Source organism: Rattus rattus, chromosome 5 (assembly GCF_011064425.1).
Source record: "Rattus rattus isolate New Zealand chromosome 5, Rrattus_CSIRO_v1, whole genome shotgun sequence".
Taxonomy (NCBI): Eukaryota; Metazoa; Chordata; class Mammalia; order Rodentia; family Muridae; genus Rattus; species Rattus rattus.
The window spans coordinates 17,180,930-17,201,531 of NC_046158.1; positions in this window are offsets into that span (position 1 = coordinate 17,180,930).

A 20,602-nucleotide genomic window follows, 5' to 3' on the forward strand; every position below is an offset into this window, starting at 1 on the left:
AGCCTGAAGACAGAAGATGAATATGATTATTGTGGTTCTTCTCACAACTAGATATTTCTCACAGCTCTACTGAACCACTATATTCTTAGTCTTAGTAATTATTCTAGTAAATAATAAATCAGAAGAATTATTAAAAATGCACCCCCTCAGCGTTCAGTAGATGTTGACACTGTATTCAAACCAACACCCTATTATCTGGATCAGAAAATGATACACAACCACATAAGAACTATCACTTAGTATTGATATTTTTTCTACCTCCATTTTCATGTCCTTTTTTTTTTTCTCTAGAGCATGACCTGAGCATCAAATCATGTGTAGTAATTAGGGGTGAAGGATGGTCAAGAAATGTTCTAAACATTATTGTGTAAATAGTTCCTTTTACAACTTAAAACTTTTTAAATTTTTTTATTAGATATATTTCTTTACTTTCATTTCAAATGTTATTCCTCTTCCCGGTTTCCATAAGCCCCCATCTCCTCCCCTCCCCCTCCCCATATGGGTATTCCTCTCATACATCCCCCCCCATACTGCCCCCATATTCCCCTGCACTGGGTGTCCAACCTTGGCAGGACCAAGGGCTTTCCCTTCCACTGGTGCCCCAGCAAGGCTATTCTCTGCTACCTATGCAGTTGGAGCCCTGGGTCAGTCCATGCATAGTCTTTCGGTAGTAGTTTAGTCCCTGGAAGCTCTGGTTGGTTGGCACTGTTGTTTTTATGGGGTTCCAAGCTCCTTCACCTCTTTCAATACTTCCTCTAATTCCCACCCCCACCCCCAAAGGGGTCCTGTTCTCAGTTCAGTGGTTTGCTGCTAGCATTGACCTCTTCTATTGGACATGCTCTGGCTGTATCTCTCAGGAGAGATCCTGGTCCCTTTCAGCATGCATTTTTTAGCTTCATCAATCTTATCTAGTTTTGGTGGCTGTATATATATGGGCCACATGTGGGGGAGGCTCTGAATGGTCATTCCTTGAGTCGCTGCTCTAAACTTTGCTTCCATATCCCCTCCTATGGATATATTTTTCCCCCTTTTAAAAAGGAGTGGGAGTATCTGCATTTTGGTCATCCTTCTTCTTGAGATTCCTGTGGTCTGTGGATTGCATCTTGGGTAATTCAAGCTTTTTGGCTAATATCCACTTATCAGTGAGTGCATACCAAGTGTGTTTTTCTGTGATTGAGTAACCTCACTCAGGATGATATTTTCCAGTTCCATCCATTTGCCTGTGAATTTCATAAAGTCATTGTTTTTGATAGCTGAGTAGTACTCCATTGTGTAGATGTACCACATTTTCTGTATCCATTCCTCTGTTGAAAGGCATCTGGGTTCTTTCCAGCTTCTGGCTATTATAAATAAGGCTGCGATGAACATAGTGGAGCACGTGTCTTTGTTGTATGTTGGAGCATCTTTTGGGTAAATGCCCAGGAGAGGTATAGCTGGGTCCTCAGGTAATTGAATGTTCAATTTTCTGAGGAACCTCCAGACTGATTTCCAGAATGGTTGTACCAGTCTGTAATCCCACCAACAATGGAGGAGTGTTCCTCTTTTACCACATCCTCACCAGCATCTGCTGTCACCTGAGTTTTTTATCTTAGCCATTCTGACTGGTGTGAGGTGGAATCTCAGGGTTGTTTTGATTTGCATTTCCCTTATGACTAAGGATGTTGAGCATTTCTTTAGGTGCTTTTTGGCAATTTGATAATTCTGAGCTGAGAATGTTTTGTTTAGCTCTGTACCCCATTTTTTTAGAATATGATATAAATTTATTTGTGAATATCTCCTTTATTTACTATTTCAAAGTATACATCTTTGTAAAATATATGTTATAAAAGGAGGGTTGTGTTTGACATAATTTTTTTCTTTCTTTTTTTTTTTTTTTTTTATTAACTTGAGTATTTCTTATTTACATTTCAAGTGTTATTCCCTTTCCTGGTTTCCGGGCAAACATCCCCCTAATCCTTCCCCCTCCCCTTCTTTATAGGTGTTCCCCTCCCCACCCTCCCCCCATTGCCGCCCTCCCCCCAACAATCACGTTCACTGGGGGTTCAGTCTTAGCAGGGCCAAGGGCTTCCCCTTCCACTGGTGATCTTACTAGAATATTCATTGCTACCTATGAGGTCAGAGTCCAGGGTCAGTCCATGTATAGTCTTTAGGTAGTGGCTTAGTCCCTGGAAGCTCTGGTTGCTTGGCATTGTTGTTCATAAGGGGTCTTGAGCCCCTTCAAGCTCTTCCAGTTCTTTCTCTGATTCCTTCAATGGGGGTCCTGTTCTCAGCTCAGTGGTTTGCTGCTGGCATTCGCCTCTGTATTTGCTGTATTCTGGCTATGTCTCTCAGGAGAGATCTACATCCGGATCCTGTCGGCCTGCACTTCTTTGCTTCATCCATCTTGTCTAATTGGTGTACCCCATTTTTAAATAGGGTTATTTGGCTCTTTGGAGTCTAACTTCTTGAGTTCTTTGTATATTTTGGATATTAGCCCTCTATCAGATGTAGGATTGGTAAAGATCTTTTCCCAATCTGTTGGTTGCCATTTTGTCCAAATGACAGTGTCTTTTGCTTTACAAAAGCTTTGCAGTTTTACGAGGTCTTATTTGTTGATTCTTGATCTTAGAGCATGAGCCATTTTTTTTTTTTGGTTCAGGAAAATTTCCCCAGTGCCCATGTGTTTGAGACTCTTCCCCACCTTTTCTTCTATTAGTTTGAGTGTATCTGGTTTGATGTGGAGGTCCTTGATCCACTTAGGCATAAGCTTTGTACATGGTGATAAGAATGGATTGATTTGCATTCTTCTAAATGCTGATCTCCACTTGAACCAGCACCACTTGTTGAAAATGCTATGTTTCTTCCATTGGATGGTTTTAGCTCCTTTGTCAAAGATCAAATGGCTATAGGTGTGTGGGTTCATTTCTGGGTCTTCGATTCTGTTCCACTGCTCTACCTGCCAGTCTCTGTACCAATACCATACAGGTTTTATAACTATTGTTCTGTAATACTGCTTGAAGTAAGGGTTGGTGATTTCCCCAGGAGTTCTTTTATTGAGTATACTTTTTGCTATCCTGGGTTTTTTGTTATTCCCGATGAATTTACAGATTGCTCTTTTGATTTTTATAAAGAATTGAGTAGGAATTTTGATGAGGATTGCACTGAATTTGTACATTGCTTTTGGCAAAATGGCCGTCTTTACTATATTAATCCTGCCAATCCATGAGCATGGAAGATCTTTCCATCTTCTGAGATCTTCCTCAATTTCTTTCTTCAGAGACTTGAAGTTCTTGCATACAGATCTTTCACTTGCTTGGTTAAACTCACACCAAGATATTTTATGTTATTTGGGACTATTGTGAAGGGTGTCATTTCCTTAATTTCTTTCTCAGCCTGTTTATCCTATGAGTAGAAGGCTACTGATTTGTTTGAGTTAATTTTATACCCTGACATTTTGCTAAAGTTGTTTTTCAGGTTAAGTAGTTCTCTGGTGGAACTTTTGGGGTCACTTAAGTACACTATTATATCATCTGCAAATAGTGATATTTTGATTTCTTCCCTACCAATTTGTATCCGTTTGACATCTTTTCGCTGTCTGATTGCTCTGGCTAGGACTTCAAGTACTATATTGAATATGTAGGGAGAGAGTGGGCAGCCTTGCCTAGTCCCTGATTTTAGTGGGATTGTTTCAAGTTTCTCTCCATTTAGTTTGATGTTAGCTACTGGTTTGCTGTATATTGCTTTTACTATGTTTAGATATGGGCCTTGAATTCCTGATCTTTCCAGAACTTTTATCATGAAGGGGTGTTGAATTTTGTCAAATGCTTTCTCAGCATCTAATGAAATGATCATGTGGTTCTTATCTTTGAGTTTGTTTATATAGTGGATTACATTGATGGATTTTCGTATACTAAACCATCCCTGCATCCCTGGGATGAAACCTACTTGATCGTGATGGATGATTGTTTTGATGTATTCTTGGATTCGATTTGCAAGAACTTTAATGAGTATTTTTGCGTTGATATTCATAAGGGAAATTGGTCTGAAGTTCTCTTTCTTTGTTGGGTCTTTGTGTGGTTTCGGTATAAGAGTAATTTTGTCTTCAGAGAAGGAATTTGGTAGCATTCTATCTGTTTCAATTTTGTGGCATAGTTTGGATAGTATTGGTATGAGGTCTTCTATGAAGGTCTGATAGAATTCTACACTGAACCCATCTGGACCTGGGTTCTTTTTGGTTGGGAGACTTTTAATAACTGTTTCTATTTCTTTAGGAGTTATGGGGTTGTTTAGATGGTTTATTTGTTCCTGATTTAACTTTGGTACCTGGTATCTGTCGAGAAAATTGTCCATTTCTTCCAGGTTTTCCAGTTTTGTTGAATATAGGCTTTTGTAGCAGGATCTGATGATTTTTTAAAAATTTTTCAGATTCTGTTGTTATGTCTCCCTTTTCCTTTGTGATTCTGTTAATTTGGATACATTCTTTGTGACATCTGGTTAATCTGGCTAAGGGTTTAATCTATCTTGTTGATTTTCTCAAAGAACCAGCTCCTGGTTTTGTTGATTTTTGAATAGTCCTTTTCGTTTCTAGTAGGTTGATTTCAGACCTGAGTTTGACTACTTCCTGCCTTCTACTCCTCTTGGGTTTATTTATTTATTTATTTTGTTCTAGAGCTTTCAGGTGTGCTGTTCAGCTGATGACATATACTCTCTCCTGTTTCTTTCTGCAGGCACTGAGAGCTATGAGTTTTCCTCTTAGCACAGCTTTCATTGTGTCCCATAAATTTGGGAATGTTGTACCTTCATTTTCATTAAATTCTAAGAACTCTTTAATTTCTTTCTTTATTTCTTCCTTGACCAAGTTGTCATTGAATAGAGCATTGTTCAACTTTCATCTATACGTGGGCTTACTGTCCTTATTGTTGTTTTTGATGACCAGTCTTAATGCGTTATAATCTGATAGGATGCATGGGATTATTTCTATCTTCCTGTATCTGTTGAGGCCTGTTTTGTGACCAACTATATGGTCAATTTTGGAGAAGGTTCCATGAGTTTCTGAGAAGAAGGTATATCCTTTTGTTTTAGGATGGAATGTTCTCTAAATATCTGTTAAATCCATTTGGTTCATAACTTATGTTAGTTTCTCTATGTCTGTGTTTAATTTCTGTTTCCATGATCTGTCCGTTGATGAAAGTGGGGTGTTGAAATCTACTGTTGTTGTGTGAGGTGTAATGTGTGCTTTGAGCTTTAGTAAGGTTTCTTTTATGTATGTAGGTGCCGTTGCATTTGGAGCATAGATATTTAGGATTGAGATTTCATCTTGGTGCATTTTTTCTCTCATGAATATGAAGTGTCCTTCCTTATCTTTTTCGATAACTTTTGGTTGAAAGTCAATTTTATTTGATATTAGAATGGCAACTCCAGCTTGTTTCTTCAGGCCATTTGCTTGGAAAGTTGTTTTCCAGTCATTTACTCTGAGGTAGTGTCTGTCTTTGTCACTGAGGTGTGTTTCCTGCATGCAGCAAAATGCTGGGTCCTCTTTACATATCCAGTCTCTTAGTCTATGTCTTTTTATTGCAGAATTGAATCCATTGATGTTGAGAGATATTAAAGAATAGTGATTTTTGCCTCCTTTTATTTTTATTGTTAGAGGTGGAATTATGTTTGTTTGTCTCTCTTTTGCTTTCATTGCAAGGAAATTATATTCTTTTTGTATGGTGTAGTTTCTCTCCTTGTGTTGGAGTTTTCCATTTATTATTCTTTGTAGGGCTGGGTTTGTAGAAAGATATTGCATAAATTTGGTTTTGTCATCGAATATCTTGTTTTCTCCATCTATGTTAATTGCGAGTTTTGCTGGGTACAGTAACTTGGGCTGGCCTTTGTGTTCTCTTAGGGTCTGTTATCAGAATATCTGTCCATGATATTCTGGCTTACATAGTCTCTGGTGAGAAGTCTGATGTAATTTTTATAAGTCTGCCTTTATATGTCACTTGACATTTTTCCCTTACTGCTTTTAATATTTTTTCTTTGTTTTGTGCATTTGGTCTTTTCACTATTATGTGATGGGAGGAATTTCTCTTCTGGTCCAATCTATTTGGAGTTCTGTATGTTTCTTGTATGTTTATTGTCATCTCTTTCTTTAGGTTAGGGAAGTTTTCTTCTATGATTTTGTTGAACATATTTACTGGCCCTTTAAGTTGTGAGTCTTCACTTTCTTCTATACTTATTATCCTTACGTTTGATCTTCTCATTATGTCCTGGATTTCCTGTATGTTTTGGGCTAGGAGCTTTTTGCATTTTACATTATCTTTGACAGTTGTGTCATTGTTTTCTAAGGTATCTTCTGCCCCTGAGAGTCTCTCTTCTATCTCTTGTATTCTGTTGGTGATGTGTGTATCTATGACTTCTGATCTCTTCCCTAGGTTTTCTATATCCAGGTTTTTCTCCCTTTGTGCTTTCTTTATTGTTTCTATTTCCACTTTCAATTCATTCATCTGTTTGGTTGTGTTTTCCTGTAATTCTTTCAGAGATTTTTTTTGTGTTTTCTCTCTAAGGGCTTCTACTTGTTTACTTGTGTTTTCCTGCATTTCTCTAAGGGAGTTCTTTATGTTTTTCTTAAATTCCTCCATCATTATCAAAAAATGTGATTTTTAATCTAAATCTTGTTTTTCCAGTGTGTTTGGATATTCAGTATTTTCTTTCGGAGAACTGGGCTCTGATCATGTCAAGCAGTCTTGGTTTCTGTTGCTTATGTTCCTGTGCTTGCCTCTAGCCATTGGCTTGTCTCTGGAGTTTACTTGTCTTGCTGTTTCTGAGAGTGACTTGACCCTTCTGTGGGCCTCTGTGTCAGCACTCCTGTAAAACTGTTTTCTTTCAGCCTTTCCTGAGAACAGGTGCTCTGATTTCAGGTGTGTCTCATTCCTGGAGACTGTCTTCCAGCTCTGGGTGTGGGCAGGAATCAACGGGTCCTGCCCCTGATTGCTTGTAGGTCCTTACACCCAGTGGGCACAGTTGGCACTATGCGATTTTCTCTTGGGTCTGGACTGTGAGCAGAGGGTTTTCTCCTCTGCCTTCTCAGGAGTATCCACACTTCTGAGTGCCCAGCTCTCTTCCCCACAGGATTTGGGTGCAGGGAGCTGTTTGGCTGGTTCAGTTCGGTCCTGGGCGCAGACTAGAACCACAGGTACTGGTGGCTGTCTGTTCCTATATCCAAGAGGCACTGTCCAGTTTCCCCTTGGTGGGGATGTGGGCAGGAGTGAGCAGAGGTGGCAGTCTTTCCTGCAGTCTCTTCATGTCTGCACTTCTGAGTGGTCAGCTCTCTTCCCCATGGGATTTGGTTGCAGGGAACTGTCAAACGTTTTCTTAAATATCAGCCTTGTACTTAAATATCACCACTATCATCTTAGTCACAATCATTAAAGAGGTAATAGATTATAAGTTAGGTGTAAAGAAAAATTAGATAGCGATTCAGTGTCCAAGATTTATCTCTGACATAAAATATAAGTGGGATTGGGAGGGGAGGACAGAGAACAGATAAGAGGGGAAAAAAGCCAGAGGAACCAGCCATTATAGGACACAAGAATGCCAGAGGAAATGCTGAGCACCTGAGTGGAAGTGAAGAGCTAGTACTGAGCCTGAGGATCAGATTTTGCTATGTTCTTCCCTGTTACAAATTGATTTCATTGTCTGTCATTGATTCCAACTTATTCAGGATGCTAGGATGCTTGTAAGCATTACAAGGAACTGCCCCAGGCAGAGAAGTTACCTTCTCTGTCTCTTCTATTTTATTATTCTTCACCAAAAACAAGATTGAGGGGAAGAATTTGGGGAAATCTTTTGTCATTAGAGAGTCTCAGTATAAAAGTAACAACAGAATCAACTAATTAACATGTGCCAAATCTTTTTGAATACAGTACAGCATACAAATAGGGAGCATGCTTTTCCTGGAAGCATACCACACTGTCATAAAACATGCATAGAACTTAATAACCATGCTATGCTGAGCACTTTTCCAGCAACATTTCCAGGTTACTTCCAAACCTTCTTTGTTCTCATTTTTGTGTGTATGTGTTTCCATTTTAAAAAATACTTTATCTGGTTTACTTCTCATGTTTAGAATTCTCACAAGAAATATCTTACTAGTTTTCAATGTAGTATTTAGGTCAATTCAATGTTCTACAGGTACAAAAGAACCAAAGTCAAGAAAAGTAAACAGCAATAGCCATATTATTTAAATAAAATTTTTGTGCATGATTTATCAGTATTTATCTATGTGTACTGAAAAATACATTGGATATAAGTAATTCTTGGGAATTTACTTAAAATGTACCATTGGCCTACTGAGCTGGAAACCTCCTAGAAACAGCAAGTGAGCACCTAACACACGTTTTATTCCTCCCCTAAGGAAATTGTCTCAAAAATTTATCTGCCCTCTTTATGTCTAGTTCCTTTTCTATTTCTAAAGAAAAGTTCCATGTCTAATTTGAAATAGAAAAAAATACATCTGGAACTGAGGTGGTCATCTAGTTGATGTGAACAGTGTGTTTTAAGAGTCTCTGTAGAGATTTGGCACTTGGCAGGAGATTGCTAAATGACTCTTGGTGCTTTGTTAATTTGTGTCAAACTAAGCTTGTACATGCAGAGCATAGTGTACACATTACTCTCTTATCTCATGGTGCTTAGGACATATCATCATCAGGGATATATGAAAGGGAACTTCAGAATGTTTCCTATAAAGCATTAGCTATTCTTATTTAACATTATCTTTGAACTGATATATAGCCATAAATTCATCTGTGTTTTGAAAATTTCATAAGGTTTTATTTATGCTTTTAAGCCTAACAGGTAGGTTTTATATCTCAAATCATGTAAAATATTTGTATTAACTCATATTACACATGAATAGGTTATTTATAATTAAAATATAATGTTTTTATTAGTAGATGGATCATTATGCAAAATGTCACAATTCCTTCACTTATAACATGGGTTTGAAGATACTTGCGCATACATAGCAAACTTTTTTCATTTCTCAATTTTTTCACTTTCCCCCATTTTATTGAAAGTAGATTCTTTCCTCACACAGTATGTCTTTTGTAATTTTTTGAAAAGAGATTCTTCCCTTATCCATTCCCTTGCTTCTGGCCCTCTCATCCCTGCATCCACTCCTCCTCCATCTCCCTTAAGAAAAGAGCAGGCCTCTAAGAGAAAACAGCCAGACCTAACAAAACAAAATACAACGAGACAAGGCAAAGTTCTCACACTGAGGCTGAACAAGGCAACCTAACAGGAGGAAAGGAGTCCTAAGAGCAAGCAAACAAGTCAAAGGTGAACCTGCTTCCACACTGAGCAGTACCACAAAAACGGCAATCTAACAGCCACAACATAAATACAGAGAGCCTGGTGTAGATCCCTGCATGCCCTGTGCCCATTGCTTCAGTCTCAGTGAGCCTATGTGTGCCCTACTTAGTTGACTCAGTGGACTGTGCTTTCTCTATGTCCTTCATTGACTCGGACTCTACAACCTTTCTGTCCCCTCAACCCCGATCAGTGGGATTCCTGGGAGAGAAAGCCAATAGAGTCTTTCAATTTATACTGCTCCAGTACATTTTATAGCAAGACAGATAGTAGGCCACAAGTTTTGGGGCTGTGTTGGTGTCTATGTCTCTCTCTTTTGGTAGCCTCCAGAGCTCCAGAGTACCTCCCCGCATCAAGGAGAGTATAACTTAGAGGTGAAGACTCCATGTAGGCACCAGCTTTACCTCTTTCTATTCAATGAGCTGTGAGGATATTGTCCTTGACATTGGGGCCATACTGTCAGGTTTTGTAGAGAAACCATCTGCTCTTGAATCAGCCTGGGCTGCTTGGAGATCTGAGTGGGACTCTCTCTGCCAACAATTCAAATGAATGCAAGCCAGTCCTGCCACTGGGAGTCTTGCCAGGCTACAAGAGATGGATGTTTCAGATTCCATATCCCCAGTTACTAACATCAACCAGGAAGTTCCCACTGCACTAGGCTTCTACTCTGTCTTCCAAATGCCTACCAACTCTAACCACCTTTCTCCAAGCTCTCTCCCTCCACTCCATTTCCCTCCCACACCCAAACACTTCTACTCTCATCCCCATCTCCCTCCCCCAATCCACACACAAAATTTATTGCCTTACAAGGGGATCCATGTGTCCCCCATAGACATTCCTTCCTCACCTATCCTCTCTGAGTCTTTTGCCTATAACTTGGTTATCAACTACTTAACTGTTATTATGCACTTTTAGGTGAATGCATACCATATTTGTCTTTCTGAGTTTGGATTTCCTTACTAAGGATGATGTTTTTCTAGTTCTACCCATTTGTCTGCAAATTTCATGATTAAAAAAATTATTTTTTAAAACTTAAGAAGGATGACGAAAATGCGGATGCTTCATTCCTTCTTTAAAAGGGGAACAAGAATACCCTAGGGAGGGGAATAGGGAGGCAAAGTTTAGAACAGAGGTAGAAGGAACACCCATTCAGAGCCTGCCCCACATGTGGCCCATACATATACAGCCACGAAACTAGATAAGATGGGTGAAGCAAAGAGGTGCAGGCTGACAGGAACCGGATGTAGATCTCTCCCGAGAGACACAGTCGGAATATGGCAAATACATAGGTGAATGCCAGCAACAAACCACTGAACTGAGAATAGGACCCCTGTTGAAGGAATCAGAGAAAGGACTGAAAGAGCTGAAGGGTCTTGAGACCCCATATGAACAACAATGCCAACCAACCAGCCACTACCCAAAGACTATACATGGACGGACCCTGCGCTCCAAATTCATAGGTAGCAATGAATACCCTAGTAGGGGCATCAGTGGAAGGGGAAACCCTTGGCCCTGCCAAGGCTGGACCCCTAGTGAATGAGAATGTTGGGGGGAGGGTGGCAATGGGGGGAGGATTGGGAGGGGAACACCCATATAGAAAGGGAGGGGGAGAGGTTAGGGGGATGTTGGTCTGGAAACTGGGAAAGAGAATAACATTTGAAATGTAAATAAGAAATACCCAATTTAATAAAGATGAAAAAAATGGAAAAAATGAAATAAATAAATGAAGTATAAAATGGAAAAAAGAAATACACAATTTAATAAAGATGAAAAAAAAAGAAAAAGAAAAAGAAAAAGAAAAAGAAAAACAAAAAACCCCCTATTCTTTGGTTGAGGAATACCTAGATTGTTTTCTAGTTTCTGGTGATTATGAATAAAACTGTAGTGAGTATAGTTGAGGAAATGTCCTTGTGGTATGATAGGGTGATATATGAGTATATGCCCAGGAGAGGTTTTGAGGTGTATTTGCTTCTTTTTGTTCTAGAGCTTTTAGGTGTGCTGTCAAGCTGCTAATGTATGCTCTCTCCAGTTTCTTTTTGGAGGCACTCAGAGCTGTTAGTTTTCCTCTTAGCACTGCTTTTATTGTGTCCGATAAGTTTGGGTATGTTGTGCCTTCATTTTCATTAAATTCTAAAAAGTCTTTTATTTCTGTCTTTATTTCTTTCTTGACCATGTTACCATTGAGTAGAGCATTGCTCAACTTTCATGTATATGTGGGCTTTCATGTATATGTGGGCTTTTTTGTTGTTATTGAAAACAATCCTTAATCTGTGGTGATCTAATAGAATGCATGGGATTATTTCAATCATCTTTTATCTGTTGAGGCCTGTTTTGTGACCAGTTCTATGGTCAATTTTGGAAAAGGTACCTTGAGGTGCTGAGAACAAGGTATATTCTTTTGTTTTAGGATGAAATGTTCTATAGATATCTGTTAAATCCATTTGGTTCATTACTTGTGTTAGTTTCTTTATGTCTCTGTTTAGCTTCTGTTTCTATGATCTGCCCATTGATGTGAATAGAGTGTTGAAATTTCCTATTATTATTGTGTGAGGTGCAATGTATGCTTTGAGCTTTAGTAAGGTTTCTTTTACGAATACAGGTTCCCTTTTATTTGGAGCATATATATTCAGGATTGAGAGTTCATCTTGGTGGGTTTTTCCTTTGATGAAAGTGAAGTGACCTTCTTTTTCTTTTTTGATAACTTTTGGTTGAAAGTCAACTTCATTCGATATTAAAATGGCTACTCCAGCTTGTTTCTTGGGACTATTTGTTTGGATAATTGTCTTCCAGCCTTTTACTCTGAGGTAGTAGTGTCTGTCTTTGTCTCTGAGGTGTGTTTCCTGCATGCAGCAAAATGCTGAGTCCTCTTTACGTATCCAGTCTGTTAGTCTATGTCTTTTTATTGGGGAATTGAGTCCATTGTTGTTAAGAGAGATTAGGTAGCAATGATTGTTGTTTTCTGTTATTTTTGTTGTTAGAGGTAGAATTATGTTTGTGTGTCTCTCTTCTTTTGAGTTTGTTGCAAGAAGATTACTTTCTTGCTTTTTTCTAGGGTATAGTTTCTCTCCTTGTGTTGGAGTTTTCCATCTATTATCTTTTGTTGGTCTGGACTTGTAGAAAGTTATTGTGTAACTTTGGCTTTGTCATGGAATATGTTGATTTCTACATCTATCTTGATTGAGAGTTTTGCTGGATATAGTAGCCTGGGCAGTCATTTGTGTTCTCTTAGGGTCTGTATGACATCTGGCTTATAGTCTCTGGTGAGAAGTATAGTATAATCCTTTATATGCTACTTGACCCTTTTCCTTACTGCTTTTAATATTCTTTGTTTTGTGCATTTGTTGTTTTGACTAATATGTGGCAGGAGGAATTTCCTTTCTGATCTAATCTATTTGGAGTTCTGTAGGCTTCTTGTATGTTTATGGGCATTTCTTTTTTTAGGTTATGGAAGCTTTCTTCTATGATTTTGTTGAAAGTATTTACTGGCCCTTTACGTTGGGTGTCTTTGCTCTCTTCTATACCTTTTATCCTTAGGTTTGATTTTCTCATTGTGTCCTTGATTTCCTGGATGTTTGGGGTAGGATCTTTTGTGTTTTGCACTTTCTTTGACCATTTTGTCAACATTTTCTATGATATCTTCTGCCCTGAGATTCTCTCTTCTATCTCAGGTATTCTGTTGTTGATGCTTGCGCCTATGACTCCCTATCTCTTTCCTAGGTTTTCTATCTTCAGGGCTGTCTCCCTTTGTGATTTCTTTAATGTTTCTATTTCCATTTTTAGATCCTGGATGGTTTTGTTCAATTCCTTCTTCACCTGTTTGGTTGTGTTTTCTGGTAATTCTTTAAGGGATTTTTGTGTTTCCTCTTTAAGGGCTTCTACTTGTTTACCTGTGTTGTTCTGTATTTCTTTAAGGGAGTTATTTATACCCCTTTTAAAGTCCTCCACCACCACCACCACCACCATCATTATCATCATCATCATCATCATCATCATCATCATCATCATCATCATCATCATCATCATCATCATCATCATCAGATGTGGTTTTAAATCTAAATCCTGTTTTTCTAGTGTCTTTGGATATCTTTGGTTTGGTGGGAGAACTGGGCTCTGATGATGCTAGTAGTCTTGGTTTCTGTTGCTTGGTTTCCTGTGATTGCCTTTTGCTACTGTCTTTGCTGTTAGCTGGTCTTGCTGTCTGTGACAGTGGCTTGACCCTCTTACAAGCCTGTGTGTAAACAGTCCTGTAGACCTGTTTTCTCCCAGCAGGATCTGGGTACAGAGAACTGTGGGCCTGCATCAGCTCTGGGCACAGGCCGAAATTGTAAGTGTTCTGTCCCAGACAGCTCCTGGGTTTGTGTGTCCTGAGGCCTCCATGCTGGTTGCTTGGAGCAGAAAAGTTGATCTTACCTCTCCTCCCAGGTGTGTCAGTGCTCCTGGCAACTGACTTTCAGCTCTGGGTGCAGGCAGAGTCTGGAAGGATCCTCTCCCTGACTGCTCCTAGGTTCCTATGTCCAGGTGGGTTCCCCTTGGGCCAGGGATGTGAGCAGAAGTAGTGTTCTCCCCTGAGCTCTCAGGATTGTCAGCACTTCTGAGCGTCAGCTCTCCCTCACAGGATTTTGGTACAGAGGGCTGTGGGTCTGGGTCAGCTCTGGGTGCAGGTAGAAACTGGAAGCTCCCTTTCTACTTCTAATATTCTTTGTTTGTTCTGTACATTTAGTGTTTTGATTATTATGTAGAAAGGAAGATTTTCTTTTCTTGTCCATTCTATTTGTTGCTATCTATGTTTTTTATATCATGCTAGGCATCTTCTTTAGGTTGGGAAATTTTTCTTTCATGATTTTGTTGACAATATTTTCTGGGCCTTTGAGTTGGAACTCTAATCATTCCTCTATTCCTATTACTTTTAGGTTTGGCCTTTTCATTCAGCTTTGGTAAGTGTTTTGTGTAAGGAGTTTTTTTGATTTATTATTATTATTTTTGGATTTATGTATCCAGTTCTTCTATTGTATCTTCATTGCTTGAGGTTCTTTCTTTCTTCTCTTATAAACTGTGGAGGTAACACTTGCTTCTACAGTTCCTGTCTGAATTCCTTTCATTTTAGATTTTCCTCAGCTTGTGTTTTCTTTATTGACTGTCTTGAACAGTTTTATTTACTTCTTTCTACTTTTGCTTTGTTCTTTTTCCCTTGATTTCCTTAAGGAATTTCTTAATTTTCTCATACACCTTTGCTTCCTGCACTTCTTTAAGGAATATATTTAATTCCTCTTTGAGGAATAATCTTCTTTATATAAGCTGTTTAAAGGTATTTTTCTTGTGCTTTATTTTTGTTGGAATATTCAGGCATTGTTGTGGGTGGTAGAATAGCTGGGCTCTAGTGGAAACATTTTATTCTTACTGTTATTGATTGTCTTTTTCAGTAGGGCCTAGCCAACTGGGACTGAGATATTTTTATGCCTAGAGGCTGTTTTATGGCTTTGTCTTTGTTGAGTGGGTGGGTTTTCCCTCGTCCCTTTCCCTCTTGGTCTCTGTTACCACTCTGGATTTTCTTTCCTTTCCTTCCCTTTCCTTTTCTTTTTTCTTTTCTTCCTTTCCTCTTTTCTTTCTTCCTTCCTTTCTTTCTTTCTCTTTTTTTTTTTTTTTGGAGGCATGCTGGCAGTGCATTGCCTAATATAAATTTTTTTGAACCTTATGGTTGTCATCCATGGTTGTTTCAGGTCAAATGTATTTCTGGGTTTTGGGAACTGACACTTAGGAATGGGTATAGGCTAGGTGTCTGAAGGTGTTTACAGGAGGTATGATAGAAAAGTGATCAACCACAGTCTGCTTATTTTAGCTCCTTGGAGTAGGGGAGACAGTGACAAGAGGTCACTATAGAGGGTCTGTAATAGTGCTGGAGATGGTACTGAGGAACTAGATCTAGAGGAGCAAAAGGATCAGGAAGATCTAGTAACAGACTACCTACTTAGCTGGCATTCGTTGTCTGTTGTTTAGCAGAGAGTACCTACTGGAGCTGGGGGCTGAAATAAAGCAACAAGTGGGAAGATGGAGGTTAGGAGGGGTCTGTGGGATCCACAGGAGATATGTGGTAGAGGGAAGAAGAAGGCTGAAACAGTTGTTCTGTTGCTATGCTAGGGATAGGACTGTGGGGTTGGATTTAGAGGAAAGGAGAGAGTGGTAAATGTCCTCAATTAGCATAACTGTTTCCCTGGTATGCTGTTCAAATGGAGTGATTTCTGGTGTTGGAAACTGGGATACTGGAGTGAGTTGGTGAAAAGAGGTTAGAGGAGACTTTGTGTCTCATTGGGGATAGGAAAAGAAAGGAAAGGGTATCACAACTGTTTTTCTGCTATGGAGCTAGGAGTGAGGTTGTGGGGATTGGATCTGGAGAAGGAGATGTGCTGATCTGCTTTCAGCCTTCTTGCTACCATGGGAGGGGTTGTCAGTGGGTTCACAGTGGGCTTAGCCCAGGACTGTGGGCTAGAACAAATCAATGAGATTAGGAAAAGATAGTTTGTGAGATGTGGTTCTTGGGAAAGCAAGGCTGTAGCTTGTGTTTTGTTGCAGATCTGGGGAAGAGAATGGTTTATTGGGTCTAGCAAACAGAAGGAAAAGAGAAGATCTGCAGGCAGCCTACCTATTTTTCTGACAGGAGTAGACTGTGTGTTAGTTAGTAGGGGGTATTTGCTAAAGTTGGGGGCTGGGATAAAGCAACATGTACAGGGAGGGTAGTTAGAAGGAGATGGTCTGTGGGATCCACAGGAGATGTGGGTAGGAGCAAAGAAAGACTACAGCAGAGATATGGATGAGACTAGGGGATTGGATTTGGAGGGGCAGAGGGAGTGCTGAAGGTCTTTAGTTGTTTTACTTTTTCCCCCTGGTCTGCTCAGCTGCTGTGTTCCAGTGAATGCCTGTCTATGTTGGATGCTGGAATAATCAAATGAGTTGGGGGAAGGAAGTTGAGAAAGAAGACCTCTGTGATCCCTTGGGGATGGGGTGAGAGGGGAAAGGCAGACTACAGCAGGTAATTGCTATTGGGCATGGGATGAGACTGGGGGCTTTGAATCTGAAGTAGCAAAAGAAGGGGGGTAGGTCTGCTTTCAGCCTAGTTGTTGCCCAGAGAGGAACAGCCTTTGGGTTAGTGGGGAATGCCTGATGGTGTTGGGGGTTGGAACATAGCAACAAAGTTGTGGGAGGGAGGTTAGAAGGGAATTGTAGTTGTTGGCAGGGGGAAAGGAAGGCTGCATCTGGTGTTCTGTTGCAAAGGTGAGATGAGGCTCTAATAAGACTTCAAAAAATACATGTGAAAGTATGTGTTCCACCTGTAGAGGGAGAAATAGGGTTTACATAGATACAAATAGATCCATAAACTAGAGTTCAAAATTCAGTGTTTTTCTACTATGCACTTGTCTCTTCTTGAAGACAGAAACTATTCTGCATTGTGATACTTGGCAGAATTTTGCTAAGTTAGAGCAGGGTAGAATGCTACAGGAGTTGCCTGGCATCAGCTAATTTTGACCTAATCATGTGTAGAACAATTGATGCATAATGGATTGGTGCTGTCTGTTTGTTTATAATTTCTTTCACTTACAGAAAGTGTGCCAAAAGGAAAGTTTTTAGTACCTTCTATGAGTTGGGATCTATGATAGATGCTATGATCAATGGGGCAACATGCTATGGTACCTTGAATGCTTAGAGTAGATGACCACTGAAGTCTCATTTCAGTTTTTACTTCTAGAGTCTAACAGACTACAAAAGACCATAGTGTGGTCTAATCATCCCTGTTACCACAGACTGGCACTTAGGGAAGTTAGAAAAAGTTTGGAGACATCACAAGCCTCAGAAAACCTCATGCACAATTCAAATAATTTCTATTTGTTTTATATGCAAGTTCTACTTACTTTACCAAATCACTTGATAAAAGAAAGACTGATTTAAGGTATTGGAAGTATACTGCAAATTATACAGAAATAATAAGAAAATGGGGTCTACTTAATGAAGCAACAGGAATACTCAGACCAACATTTCTTTCATGGTCCTCATCACGATTTTGTCATTATATTTCCTTTTCTGTGTGCCATGGTCGAAGTTATGAATACCACTTTCCTATAATTCTCAAAACAGAGCACTAAGAAATTGTTTTATTTCCCTCCAGCCAATTTCAATCAGAAAGGTTTCATGGCTGTTTCATTGAGAATGTACAAAATATTATACTTCCACTATAGAGAAGAAAAGCAAGATTTAAAGTGTGAAGGGGCTGTCTTTTATACTTATAGGAAAAATACAACATCTATATATCCACATATATTACAAGTATACATGTATATTTACATGTACCTGCTGCTGGGCACTGTGATGCATACCTGTAATCACAGTATACTTGAAACTGAGGCAATAGGATTACCACAAATATTCAACCATCTGGAAATTCATAGTGAGGTCTGGGCCAGTCTGAGGTACAAGCTCTTTCATAACAACACGCCCTTTATAAACAATAACAACACCAAGAACAACATAAATCATCACTGAATGGAGTATTAATAAACATTTAAGAATTAGGAAAATTTAGAATTTGTAGCTGTTCCCTGTCAAACTATCTAATTTCCACCTTGACTTAAATGGACTTCAAAAAGAGCACAAATTCTCTTCCAGAAGGGAGATTTATACTTTAGCTTTGAGGATACAAGTTTACCAAATTTCCCAGTACATTTTAACATAAGAGCAGAAGAAAACTAAGAGAGTCACAGCAAGTTAAGCCTCTGCATAGCTTTGAAGAGAACTGTCTGCTGACTTAATGTGCTGAAATATTGTTGCCATATCAATTTAAATATTAGGATGTATGAGAATAATTAAAAATTGTTTCTCAACAACAGATACAGCTCTCACTCCCACTACCATTAAATATGTAGGTACATGTGAACTTTTGATTCTGAGGGAACTTACAGTCCTCTGACCTGTTGACAGAGTGTAGACACAGCTTCAGAATATGGCAGCTCTGACACCTATCCTTCGCTGTAATGTTACTGACCACAACATGAAACCACAACTTTAAGCCTAAATTAATCTATATGATATACTTAATATTCATTTGAAAGACATTGTGCTGATCATGTTTACAAACTTGACATAAAGTAGAGTCACCTAGTAAATGGAAACTCAATTGAGAAATTATCACCAAGCTGACCTGGGGCCATGTCTGCAGCCCATTTCCTTGACATAAGAGGACCCATCCCACTGTGGGAAGTGTCATCTCTGGAAAACTGGTTTTATGTGTGTAAGAAAGAATTCTGAACAAACCATAGAGAAAAATTCAGTAAGGAACATCCTTCCATGGTCTCTGATTCAGTTCCTGCCTTGACATCTATCAGTGATAGATTGTGACTCAGCAGTTATATGATGCTGAACAAGCCATACTTTTGTCATAGTTTCTTCCTCTCCTGATTGAGCTCTGCCTTGACTTCTCTCAGTCTTGGGCAGTAATTGGGATTTTCTAAGTTGCTTTGGGAAAGCATTTTTAATCCCAGTAACAGAATGCTAACTAATACAGAAATTGGCACCACAAAATGGGATATTTCTGTGATGGTCCTGATCATTTTATTTTGAAAGAATTGAAGAAAGGCTTTAGAATACCATGATAAAAAGTGACATTGAGAACTCAGAGCTAAATTAGGCTTTGGAAGCTTAGACTACTGATAAAGGTACAGATGATGGAGGTGTGGGTTGTGAAATTTTGGAGGGAAGCAAAGACTCTGTCAGTGCTGTGAATATAATCATTTGAATTAAAAATCTGATGTTTCTGGTTGTCTGGGCTTGAGGTTTCAGCTGTGATTAACAAGAGCCCAGCATCACTGAAGTGAAATGTGTGTTTTAGTGAAAGGATCAACACTGCCTAGCTTGGGTTGAAAATTAGCCACGATTAATTTGAGGCCCAGCATCATTGAGATGAAATCCTCATGGAAGTATTTCCACATGGTCAGTACACAAGACTGTGGTCCAGAGGAGGTCAAATCTCCATCTCCAGCTGGCAGCCAAGCATGGTAATATGTAGATATTTCCCCATTTGTAGTAACATTGGGTAGCCTTAAGGAATAATGGAGCAGCTAAATCTTGGGTGTATTAAAGAACAGAAAAGGTAATTGGTTTCTATTGCATTGGAGACCCACATAGAAGATGGCATATTTTTGTGTATTAGTTACTTTATTTACATTTCAAATGCTATCCTCCTTCTTGGTCCCACTGCCACAAGCTATTTTCCCTCTCCCCCTCTCCCTTGCCTGTAAGAGGGTACTCCCACATCCACCCACCCACTCCCACCTCATCCCTCTAGCATCTCCCTTCTCTGGGGCATCAAACCTCTGTAGGACCAAGCATATCCCCTCCCACTGGGGCCAGACAAGGCAGATCCCTGCTACATATGTAGCAGGGGCCATGAACCAGCCCATGTATGCTTTTTGTTTGGTGGCTTAGTCTCTGGGAGTTAGGAGGGGTCTGGTTAGTTGATACTGTTGTTATTCCTGTGGCATTGTAAACCCCTTCAGCACTGTCAGTTTCTCCCCTAATTCTTCCATAGGAGTCCCTGAGCTCAGTCCAATGGTTGGTTGTAAGTATCTGCATCTGTCTCAGTCAGCTATTGGTAGAGCTTCTCAGAAGACAGTCATACTAGACTCTTGTCTGCAAGCACAACATAGCATCATTAATAGTGTCAGGGTTTGGTTGGGGATTTAGCTCAGTGGTAGAGCACTTGCCTAGCAAGCGCAAGGCCCTGGGTTCGGTCCCCAGCTCTGAAAAAAAGAATAAAAAGAAAAAAGAAAAAAATAGTGTCAGGGTTTGGTGCCTGTCCATGAGATTCACCTGAAGACCAAGCTATACCACTCCTGGCCATATACCCAATAGATGCTATACCATATTACAAGGATGCACATGCTCCACTATGTTCATAGCAGCCTTATTAGTGATAGCCAGAAGCTGGAAACAACCCAGATGTTCCTCAACTGAAGACTGGATACAGAAAGTGTGGTTTGTTTACACGGTGGAATACTACTCATCTATTAAAAAGGAGGACATCATATATTTTGCAGGCAAATGGATGGAGCTAAAAACTATCATCCTGAGTGAGGTAACCCAGCCACAAGGGTGCATGATATGTACTCACTGATAAGTGTATGTTAACCAAAAAGTTCAGAATACCCATGAAACAACTCACAAACCCTATGAAGCTTAACAAGAAGGAAGGCCCAAGTGTGGATGCTTCAATCCCACTTAGAAGGGG